Here is a 12,401-nt window from a genome sequence, read left to right on the forward strand (position 1 = left end):
ACCCGAGCTTGCGCTCCGTCTCTAATGACCTCGTTGTCGAAGGGACGTTAAACACTAATATCCTCCTCCTCCTCCTCCTCCGAACAGGGAAGAAAGGTGGTTCTTGTGCAGCGAAAAGATGTGCACGAGATCACGCATTCGTACGCTGCACTATATGCTTTCACCTTGTCCAAATAAGGCTGGCGCCGGTGGCGACACCTACAACGTGCTGACATGAGGAAAGTTTACAACCGATTTCTCATTCACAAACAGCAGTTGCTACCAACAGGTTTCGTCTGCTTACAAGAGATCACTAGCTCATTTGGACCAAGGGTTCAAAAATCGGTTGGGTATGCAAGTAAATACAAAAACGTTACAATATCATCTTCAAGATCCGGCAAACATACGACAGCATTACACAAGAATTTTCTAGCGGACGTTTTGAAGCCATACGTAAGACAATAACAATTTCTCCCACTCTTAAATTCATGGAGATGGCAAACAAACCTGAGTTTGTACGACGAAACTTTTCAGGACGGAGAGGATCTGCCAGCGTACAATGTTTTCGTAATTTCTCCAGTGTGCACTACGCTGGTACAGCCTAGAAATGATTAGTTTAACAGGCTTGTAAAGGACCTCATAAAACAACTATAAAATTTCATACACATCATCGAACAGAATAGAGAGGTAGCTTCTGAGAACCATTTATAAATGAAAATCCTATCTGTTTCACAACAGTTCATTGAAAAACGAATCCCATGACATGCTAATGAAAACAACAGTCGTTCATTACTTGTGGTGTACGTCGCAATAATTATTGTTTTCAATTTTTCTAACCTTTTTCATCCTGATTCGTGCAATATTCCACAGACTACACATTATACTTGCCATGAATACAAAACCTATAATGTAAATAAAATGACTATACTGATATCACTGCAAGGTCTCATGTAGCCTTATTTCATTTGCCATCCCCTTACGAAAACAGTTTTTTTTTCCTTTTTCAGGGTAAAGATTATGAAAACAATAAATGATACATTAGTTATTAATAATCTGCACAGTCATAATACAGCTGTTGCTAGAATTACGTTGAAATGAAAAACAATTACCGACGGGAGAATCGCATCAGAGACATCATGCTTATGAAACTGAGTGCTCGCTCTCACGGCTGTGACCTTTTGGAATGCTAGCGACCATACAAAGAATGTGAGTACGCTTAAAATTTTCAGTCTCAGTTTTTACGGAAACGGTTAGTAGTTGCATCTTCGTCCTTACATACGTGAACGTCGTATCCTACACATCCTTTCGGTATGAATCAAATGGGCGAGGAGAAATGCGTACGGTCCAAGTGCTGGCATGACAAGCAGCACTTGATATGAGTGCAAACGCATCTCAATGTCTAACAATACAAGGATCCACCAGCTGATCACTTTTATCCATTTAATTGCTTTCTGTACCTCATGAACAGCCGGTACCTCTGGAGACACGCTGCATGACCCAACTGCTCTGGCTGCAATTAAAATGCCATTATTTGAGGAATACTCCATGAATATCAGAGTGATTGTGTGGCCCTCCTTCATCCTGCTAATCACAACTGGAACATCCTGCAGCGAAGAGTGTGTTCTTTCGACACAATTCTGATCAGTTGTGGGAGCCGCTTGAACGATCTCTCTTGGACGGCCGGTGTGGCCGAGCGGTTCTAGGCGCTACAGTCTGGAAACGCGCAACCGCTACGGTCGCAGGTTCGAATCCTGCCTCGGGCATGGATGTGTGTTGGGTTAGTTAGGTTTAAGTAGTTCTAAGTTCTAGGGGTCTGATGACCTCAGCAGTTGAGTCCCATAGTGCTCAGAGCCATTGGAACCAAACAGAGCTTGGATGGCGTGTACAGGTACAGCTGCCCATGCAGCTTCAACACGATACCACAGTTCATCAAGAGCAGTAACTGGCATATTGTAAAGAGCCAGTTGCCTGGCCACCATTGACCAGATGGTTTCAATTGGTGAGAGATCTAGAGAATGTGCTGGCCAGGGCAGCAGTCGAACATTTTCTGTATCAAGAAAGGCCGGTACAGGACCTTCAACATGCGGTCGTGCATTATCCTGCTGAAATGTAGGGTTTCGCAGGGATCGAATGAAGGGTAAAGTCATGGGTCGTAACACATCTGAAATGTAACGTCCACTGTGCAAAGTACCGTCAATGCGAACAAGAGATGACCGAGACGTGTAACCAATGGCACCCAATACCATCACGCCGGGTGATACCCCAGTGTGGCGATGACGAATACACGCTTCCAATGTGCGTTCACGACGATGTCGCCAAACACGAATGCGACCATCATGATGCTGTAAACAGAACATGGATTCATCCGAAAAAATGACGTTTTGCCATTCGTGCACCCAGGTTCGTTGTTGAGTACACCATCGCAGGCGCTCCTGTCTGTGATGCAGCGTCAAGGGTAGCCGCAGCCATGGTCTCCGAGCTGATAGTCCATGCTGCGGCAAACATCGTCGAACTGTTCGTGCAGAAGGTTGTTGTTTTGGAAACGTCCCCATCTGTTGACCCAGGGATCGAGACGTGGCTGCACGATCCGTTACAGCCATGCGGATAAGATGCCTGTCATCTCGACTGCTAGTGAGACGAGGTCGTTTGGATCCAGCACGGCGTTCCGTATTACTCTCCTGAACCCACCGATTCCATATTCTGCTAACAGTCATTGGATCTTGATCAACGCGAGCAGCAATGTCGCGATACGATAAACCGCAATCGCGATAGGCTACAATCCGACCTTTATCAAAGGCGGAAACGTGATAGTACCCATTTCTCCTCCTTACACGAGGCATCACAACAGCATTTCACCAAGCAACGCCGGGCAACTGCTGTTTCTGAATGAGAAATCGGTTGTAAACTTTCCTCATGTCAGCACGTTGTAGGTGTCGCCACCGGCGCCAGCCTTGTTTGTATGCTCTGAAAGGCTAATCATTTGCATATTACAGCATCTTCTTTCTAACGGTTAAGTTTCTCGTCTGTAACACGTCATCTTCGTGGTGTAGGAATTTTAATGGCCAGTAGTGTAGTTAGGTTTAAGTACTTCTAAGTCTAGGGAACTGATGACCTCAGATATTAAGTCCCACAGTGCTTAGAGCAATTTTTGATCTCTCATGGATTTCACATCGTCTCCTCGTCGCTATCATCGTGCGGAGAGATGTACTACAAAGTAGTACTTTAATGTGTATTATTCATTTGCCCGTGAGTGTTGAACGCCAATGTTGTCTATGAATCAACTAAAGTACCAACATTTGTAATGTAGTTACGTCGTTTTCTCAGCAGGTCCATTAATTTTACAATTGACTTTATTAAGTAAGGAGAACTTTAATTTTGGCAATGATAGCGCAACAGAATACAGTTTCTCAAGTATCAAAAGTATTTTCTTGTAAGATATATCTTTTAGACTAAAACATTTGTCTTGGAATGTGCAGCTCAGAACTTTTATTGTGGCTGGAGTTTTGCTTACAGGTATCGTCCGTGTCATGCACACGAAGGTGCAATTAGAATAGTTCATCTACGAGCATGCCTTAAAAACACAAATAACGATTTTCGTGGTTACAAATAAGACTTTCAGATGGGTATTTGATAAGAGAACATCTGTAGCTAGGGATGACGGCGCTGCTGCAGTTACCACCAGTTTCCAGCAGTTCGACGACTCACCAGTGAATGCTGAAAAACATATACCATGGGAACGATGACAGAAGCGTTGTGCGTAATGTGAAATCTAGAGCAGTCGACAGGGAACAGAAGGATAGCATTGCCTAATCTAGTGTGTGAGGCAGAAGCAAAGGCGGTTTCGAAAAAAGCAGATATATGGACATAAAACTTGTTAGAAATTTGCTCTATTGGAAAAAGTACTCTTCTTACAGGACATAAAAGTGCACATTGAGGGTTTCTAATTCACAATATGCAAAGGCATTGAGCCAAATACAAAAGAAGTACAAAATGGTTTTATGTTGAGAGAAGGGTTTTAAAGAAAGATTTGTACGAGAAGAGTTGCTACCGGTTGAAAAGGGACATTTGTACATAGCATGGGCACCGATGCCAATGGAACGAGTATATATCCGGTCCACGAGGGTACAGGACTCAAACAACTCAGAAAATGAACTTCCAAATAAACTTCCTGTTTCAGTGAAAATATAAAAGAAAAATGAAAGGATATACTGTACATAACCACAACATCGGGAATGATAAGCTTGTATCATCTTAATACCGACAATTATAATTACAACACATTTATTAAGCCATAAGCAGATAGCGATCCCACCGGTAATAGCAGCAACATGAAAATAGGTCGCACACTGATCGTAGGACGACGACGGCTGACCTGACCAGAAGCAAGACAGATGTAAGAGGGTAAAATTGTTGAGTTGTAGCTGGCATAAATCGAACTCTCGAGGCAAAGCGTTTCTTTGGCTGAATGTATCCAAAGGCAAACCTACGTTTCTAGCAATTGTAGACTTAGAGAAAGCTTTTGACAATGTTGACTGGATTCTCTCTTTCAAGTTCTGAAGGTGGCAGGAGTAAAATACAGGGAGCGAAAGGCTATTTTCAATTTGTACAGAAACCAGAAGGCAGTTAGAAGAGTCGAGGGGCACGAAAGGGAAGCAGTGGTTGGGAAGGGAGTGAGACAGGGTTGTAGCCTCTTCCCAATGTCATTAAATCGGTATATTGAGCAAGCAGTAAAGGAAACAAAAGAAAAATTCGGAGTAGGTATTAAAATCCATGGAGAAGACATAAAAACTTTGAGGTTCCCCGATGACATTGTAATTCTGTCAGAGACAGCAAAGGACCTGGAAGAGCAGTTGAACGGAATGGGTAGTGTCTTGAAAGGAGGATATAAGATGAACATCAACAAAAGCAAAACGAGGATAATGGAATGTAGTCGAATTAAATCGGATGATGCTGCAGGGATTAGATTAGGAAATGAGACGCTTAAAGTAGTAAATGACTTTTGCTATTTGGGGAACAAATTAACTGATGATGATCTAGGGAGAGAGGATATAAAATGTAGACTGGCAATGGCAAGGAAAGCGTTTCTTGTGTCATGACACGAGACGATAGGGAAGAACCCTCGGTCAGACCATCTGCAAGAGCGTCAGGTTGTGATGATGAACTCTGCGTCTAGTGATTATGATGAGGAAGCGGCTGACGTTGCTCAAGAGCATGCAGGAAATCTACAACAGGCTTGTGCCAAACGTCACTTTAATGTAATCAGGAAATTGAGTACGAATATTTTGTGCACCATTGATCCGTGTGGCCGACTGCCATACGAGCTAAATTTCTGGGGTATTTATGCAGCGAAGGAGTGGATAATGGTTACTCGACGTCACTTGTAATGATCGCATACGTCTTAATATTACGAAGGTATCGGCAATTATCACTCGCTGTGCTTGCTTAACGAGTTTGTTATAGTATAGGGTGGGTGCGTGAAAGTTCTTGACATGCGTAGTTGCATTAGGAATAACTTTTCTTTCATCACGTAAAGACGATGACGCCACTTGCTATTCCCCACTACATTGCTACTAAAGTAAGCTGTCTGTCCCGCCAGACGCTCCGATGTTGCATTTTCCCTGACCCACTCTCAGTGTTGAAATGTTATTCTTTGCGCTCGCCTTGGGTCGATATCACTACAGTGCAAGCGAGATCGCTGAGGTATGAGACTTTAAATATTTTATCGAATCGTTGCCTTGTACAAGGTTGGTATGGAGTAACAGAAAGGTTAAAGACGTTTAGCGTTCAGCTGAACGTTGTTGCTACCAAAGCTGTACTTCATTAATGTAAATCCAGTGACATCCCCACCTACAGAATACCAGGAGGGAAAGGACCTGAACGTGATTAGACACAGGCACCAGAGAGACGCATAGCTCCACGTCCAATTGCCCGACGCCTGTAAAGAGGGGATGGATTGGCCGGCCGACTATAGAAACGCAGAAACACTGCGGTCCCAGAAACTTTCAAAAACGCAGGCTTTTTGTATTAACAAGTGTTCTCAGCTCGGATGACAACTCCGTGTCATTCGTCTACAACCTCCGCATGGGACCAAGTTTGTTTTCTCATTTTGTACTTTACAGTCCTGCTAGTGATTGCTAATTCCGTTAGCTCTCAACCCAAGGACTCAAAACACTGGAATCTTTTGTGCAATAAGTTGCATCCTACCCTTTTCTAGTACTCAGTGTTAGCCTGGACTATAATAGTTGGTCTGAAGGAAATAAATAAGTTTATTCAGATCATTGTGAACCATGAGTCTCCTGCGAGTATCCTATCGAGCCACAAGATACGCACCTCTTGTAGGTGCTCTGTGACAGTGTTTGGCACTGGCCGAAGGAATCAACTGGCCATTCCTGCAAGTTTGTGTTTCTGCCTTTTCTCCTAACAGCCGGGAACTGCAGACTGTCCTGTAACCCTATTTTCCCCCTACAATGTTCAAGGCCAAGATAAAACTAAGAGGAAAGGAAACTCTTTTCAATGTACATCATCACCTCGGGTCCACTCCTGTATCACAAAATGCACTGTTCTCTTTATCAAATACACGTGACATTAGTAATCGGAAGGTATCAGAGACGCGTTGCTAGAGTCAAAACGTTCGTTGCTGTTCATATGAAATGGAAATATGTGACTAAAAGCAACGTAGCTCTCATGGAACCCTGTTGGCTGATTTCAGAGAACCGGGTACGTGAAGGAGATAAGGCGACCATTGTGCTTCCATCATCGTATATCTCGTGAAGGAGTAGTGCAAGTAACATAAGGTACGCATCTGTAGATGTATACGCATAAGGTTCTCTCTCATTATGTGAAAGGAGGTCGTTAGAAAATCGAAAACATTGGTGCGACGTACCGTCCTTCATGCACCGTAAAGTAACTAGAGGGGTACATTCATACATACAAAAGCTTTCTGATATTGTTACAAACCAGCCTGCATACAGACGATTGATGTATGAAAGAGAATATCACTCATTCCATTTTTGGCAATGTTATCTACTAATTGCGTAAAACATGTTTCCCTTCGTGTATAGAGTCTTAACAAGCTACAAATTAGAACTTTATCATTCCAAAGATTCATGCGAATGACCTTCCACAGTCTTCGATGAGTCTATTGATTCTATTTAACACACGGTGAGGTCTAAGAGATCATCGCAGGCCTGAATTATTGGTTTCCATAGATCTTATGTCATTCTCATCCATTTCAATACATTGTAGGCTGGTGTTATCAGTTGGTTTCTCGTAAAGGTGTCTGCAGTCACTGGGAACGTAAGGGAGAGCTTTTGGGCTGTCTTCAGTGTCCCTCAGTTTCTCATAATGACGGAAAAACTTCCCGTGATTTCATTAAGTTAGTTACAGTATCTAGATATCCTGTGCTTAGTTCATAGTCTTTTAATTGGCAGAAGAGTGGACAATGCACCCAAGAACGATTTTTTTCTGAGCTAGTAGCTTGTCTCCATCAAGGTTCAGTGTGTCTCAACGGGTTCCACTACTATCATTACATGTCACTGCACATCTGTTGATTTCATTCTCATCTTTGTAACTCATTCCAGTACATTTAATTAAAGTCACTCTGTTTGTTGGTAGTTTTGCCTTTTATGTAGGCTTCACTAGTCTTCAGGAGGGACAGGTGGATTTACTAAATAAGTGTGCAGGGTTATTCCGTTATGATGTTATAAACTTTCAGGTAGAGTTAATTTGTTAGTCGGAGGTAAGGGACACTGGCCAGGAAACGACACAGCCGAAAGTTGGAAGCGAAAATCGTTCTGATACCTCTGACAGTGGAATACAGTACACGTACTGCTGTTGTCAAGATTGTAGGGTAGGCAATTTTCAGAGGTGGCAGCATGGAACAAAATGAGATGAAAACGCTTGCCTTAAGAGCTATAAGCACTTTTTCGCCTACGATAGTGTGAAACACATCTATTCTACTGCAAGTTTTCTGTATTCCATATTTCTGCAGGAAGTAGAATAGATCCAAACAAGAAAAAGATGGCCGCTAATTAGGAATGTGAAACGCATACCTGAAAGGTACTGAGCACCTACAACCACCCACCCATCCACGCATCCCCCACGCCCCTACCCCCACCCACCCACCCTCCCACCCCCCCACCCCCCCCCCACCCCCCCCCACACACACATAATATATATATATATATATATATATATATATATATATATATATATATATATATACGGTACGGTCATAACATTCAGGCTGATCGGTGTAATTACCTCTGCAAATTTAAATTCTAAGTTCGTCGCTTTCCGATTACTTATAGTTCCCACTGTTGTTGTAATGTGACAACAAATTTCTAGCGTTGTAGAGAATCTATGGCAGAATACATTTTTCTCAAGAAATAAGTTAGAACTGGTGTTCGTATGTGGATGGTTTTCTTTCACGAATATTTCACTACAAATTGTCATCATAGCATGCCTAACGAATCGACTCTAATCGTCAGCTCTTTGAGTTTTGCATCATAGAAGCCGCAGACATATATAATTCAACGCATTCTATATTGCTGAAAATACGTGGCATTCTCCGCGATCACTTACGCAAAAGAAAAGTGTTTTTCTTCTTTACTCTGATGCACTCACAGCCCCCCCCCCCCCCCCCAACCTTATCAAATAGTAGTCATGGGGAACAACATACAGTTTATGCGAGTTATGAGAATTAAGAATGCGGATGTTTGTAGCAACGAGGATAGGAGCGCACGATAGGTTCCTTATGCCAATTGAAGTAAGTACAACGTACAACACATCTTGACGTTCTGTCGCTGGGAATATATGTCTGCTCAAAGTTTATTTTACAAAATTTAAATTTCTGTTAGTCGCCATTATATTTATTTTTCCTCATAAAATATTTCGTCCAAGGATCATGGGGCATTATTGGTGGTGAGGTGAGACACGGTTACCTGGCCTCGCTCTATACACAAAGGGAAATTAGCAACTAATATTGTTACGTCGTAACCACAGTAAAGTCCAAGTACCATAAGCCGGGTCACTAATGAAGTACAACAGCACTGAAAGTACGTTTTATACGGACAACAATGTACACACGGAAGTTCCTCTTAAGCGGAGAGTGCTACCGGTGCTATTTATACAAGTATCGAATTTTCCAGAATGTGGAGAAAAAAATGGTTCAAATGGCTCTGAGCACAATGGGACTTAACATCTTAGGTCATCAGTCACCTAGAACTTAGAACTACTTAAACCTAACTAACCTAAGGACATCACACACATCCATGCCCGAGGCAGGATTCGAACCTGCGACCGTAGCAGTCCCGCGGTTCCGGACTGCAGCGCCTACAACCGCACGGCCACCGTGGCCGGCTCCAGAATGCGGAGACATTCCAAACATAAGAACCTTCTAGATTCACGCCTTTTGAGACTTCTTTCTGGTTATCAGTGTGTACTGCCAAAATAAATAAATAAAATAAAATTGAAGCATCTAGAATGGGAGGAAGAAACGAAAGGAAACTTCACAAGTTGAGAGGGTAATCGGTGATTATAAATCGAATCAAATTGAGAGATAACTTAGCAGTTTGAGCCACTTATCAGTACGAGATTGCATCCCCCTCTGCACTGAATGCCTGTACTGATTGGGTTGTGAAGGCAGTCGTAAGGCCGGTGCATCATTTCTCGAGGCAAACTGGCTAACAGCGTAGAAAGTGATCTTTCATATCCTGGATGCTGGAACTGGGGCGGATTTGGCACTGGTCACACTCTTTATCTATCGAGCACCAATCTGGGTATCTTACTGGACACATGAGTAGTGCAACATTACGCAAATAGTTCATAGACATACCGGCCACGGTTGTATGATATTTCTCCTGTTGAAAAATGGTATCATGGTACTGTCGCTTGTGAGCTAACACATGATAAGGCGACACGCCCATGACGTACCGTTGTGCCGTCAGAGTTCCCTTAGTCACTATCAGCCGTGACCTGAAGTCTCACTCTGTGGTTCCCCACATCATGACGGGAGAGATAAGACAGCTGTTCCTCTTCGAACCATAGGAAAAATGGGTTCTTTCCCCAGCTCACCGACATACTCAACGGCGATGGTCATCCGGAGTATTGCAGAACCGCAATTCATCGCTGAACAAAATGCGATGCTATTCATCAGTAGTTGATGCTTCGGGGCCAGGACACCACAGCAAAAGTAGCCGTATGTGTTGTGTTATTATATTACGTAGGCTGCGGTAATTCCCTAGTCTGGCTGTTTGTGGGGCGGCGGATGCGTTGGAATAAGAATAAATCTACTGTTGTATATGCTTGCGTGTTGAATAAGTTTCTAGCTTTTAGAATGTTGTTAATGCTGTCTTTTGCCGTTCTCAACACTGGCTCTCTATTTACTTCGTGGCCCCCAGAAAGTGATTTAATAAAACTTGGAGCCAGTAAATAGATATCCTAGTGCCCACTTTACCTGAGAATGTTCTTATAGCTGCAGCTTATAGCTCTGAGGAATTAGGAGATTGTCCGGGATTTCTAATCAAAAACGGTTTTCCAAAATAGTTGAGTATATTCTGAAATTCACTGATAAAAACCACAAGTATCCCTACAACCTAACTAACAGAGCAGTTCAGAGTCTAATGCGCTGATGCAACTATAAATGTCCGAATTAAATGTTAAAAAAGAATGCTCGCCATAATTTGATGAAAATACTTCATCAAACGCCACGCTAAATATTTGGTAGAATGTCTGTCCCGCGACGGCACGTGAAAAATACGACAATACGCAAACTGAAGCTAGTTAATGAAAATCATCCCAGAATTAACACTTCACATAAAATGTCTTCATGGTTCCGCGTATCTCTAGTAACTTAATACGGCACCCGAGGCTGTTTGTAGCAGATACACTGATGCGACGCGACTACCGACACAGATGGCGTGTCATTCAGCGTCTGGAGAGAACTGGGGCCTTGCTTCCTCGCGCAGTGTTCTTATATATAAAGCCGCGGTGCGGACGGCGAAGGGAACGCCTGATCTTTCCGGCTCTCTCGACTAGCCGCTGGGCTAGTAACGCACCACTTCAAGTTACATAATAATTTATAGCTTCTTTGGCTGATGGCCGAAGAAGCTCTTAATTTAAACGTGCATTCAGCACGCAGGTAAGTATTGATAATAAAATTTTGACGTGGCTAAGTTAAATACTTTGGGCGAGAGAATTAATTAAATTACCCTGCACGCAGCAGATGAGCTCTGAACTGGCCCTGTTGAGATCCGCTATCGCTATAATTTTATAGGTATTAAAAAGAAACTTTACACATTTTCATAATCATAGCGGACCTCCAACCTATTTAAATCTAAACATCCTAGCCTTATTTACTAGCCTACTTAATCTATCTTGCTTCCTTCAGTTTTGAGACGAAAACCACAAAATCATGAATTTCCACTAAAGTCTTAATTTGTGAAATCCAAAGTACTGTTTTTATTAAATCATTATGAAAGATGAATCTAAATATAAATTTTGAAGTCTCTAGCTCTGTTCTGTTGCGCCAATGATTTTTCCAGAAAAACGTCCAAATCTCGGAAATGGCTGAAGTTATCGAACTGATATTTAACACACATTAGTTTAGTATTATTTCTGACATTCTAGAAAAGTTTTAGTTCATTTGCTTGATTTTTAAGGTATTGCGCAACATTTATGACGTCAGAACTAGTTACAGCAGACTGGCTGGCACACAATGGAAACTGATGTGAATTAACAACAGCGTGAGTAGGCTGCTTCCCTACATCACCCTCTACTTAAATTTTTTGTTTATGAATGTTAATGAATGAAAAAAAAAATTTAATTACAAAAAGGGAAGCAAGAGTACAGTTTAACTCCCTATGAAAAATCAAAATTGAAATATAAACCTGTAGAAACATTAAAGAAAACTGATTACCTACATTAATTATATAAATTGTAGGCATGTTCACTGCCTTTTAAACAATGTCATTACTCAAATTTTTAAAGCAAAGTCATGAAATATTTTGGCATACATATTGCCTTAGACAAACAAACACATACAAATAGAAAAATTATAAAAATCTTAGCTCCATTACATACATTAAATACATTTTTACATACACAAATTCTAAGAAAATAACATGATACATTAACAGATGATTATCTCTTAGCAGTCTTTTCTAAACCTGAAAGAAAAAGTTCACAAATAATTTTTACACACGTGGTTGTAGCCGCTTTGGCTGGCGTCCTACACTTCCATTCACAAGGGTAGAGGAGGGGAAGTTGCTATGGTGTGCGTCCTTCACGTTCTCTCTAAATTACATGGGGGAAAGGGGAGGGGTCACTGTGAGTTGTGTCCAAGTCACTCCACGCTTTCACGCAGCTACCAGGCTGCCATTATCTGGTTTGTCCTGTAGAACAAACAAAAAGAGTGCCTCAGA

Source organism: Schistocerca piceifrons, chromosome 4, assembly GCF_021461385.2.
Source record: "Schistocerca piceifrons isolate TAMUIC-IGC-003096 chromosome 4, iqSchPice1.1, whole genome shotgun sequence".
NCBI lineage: Eukaryota > Metazoa > Arthropoda > Insecta > Orthoptera > Acrididae > Schistocerca > Schistocerca piceifrons.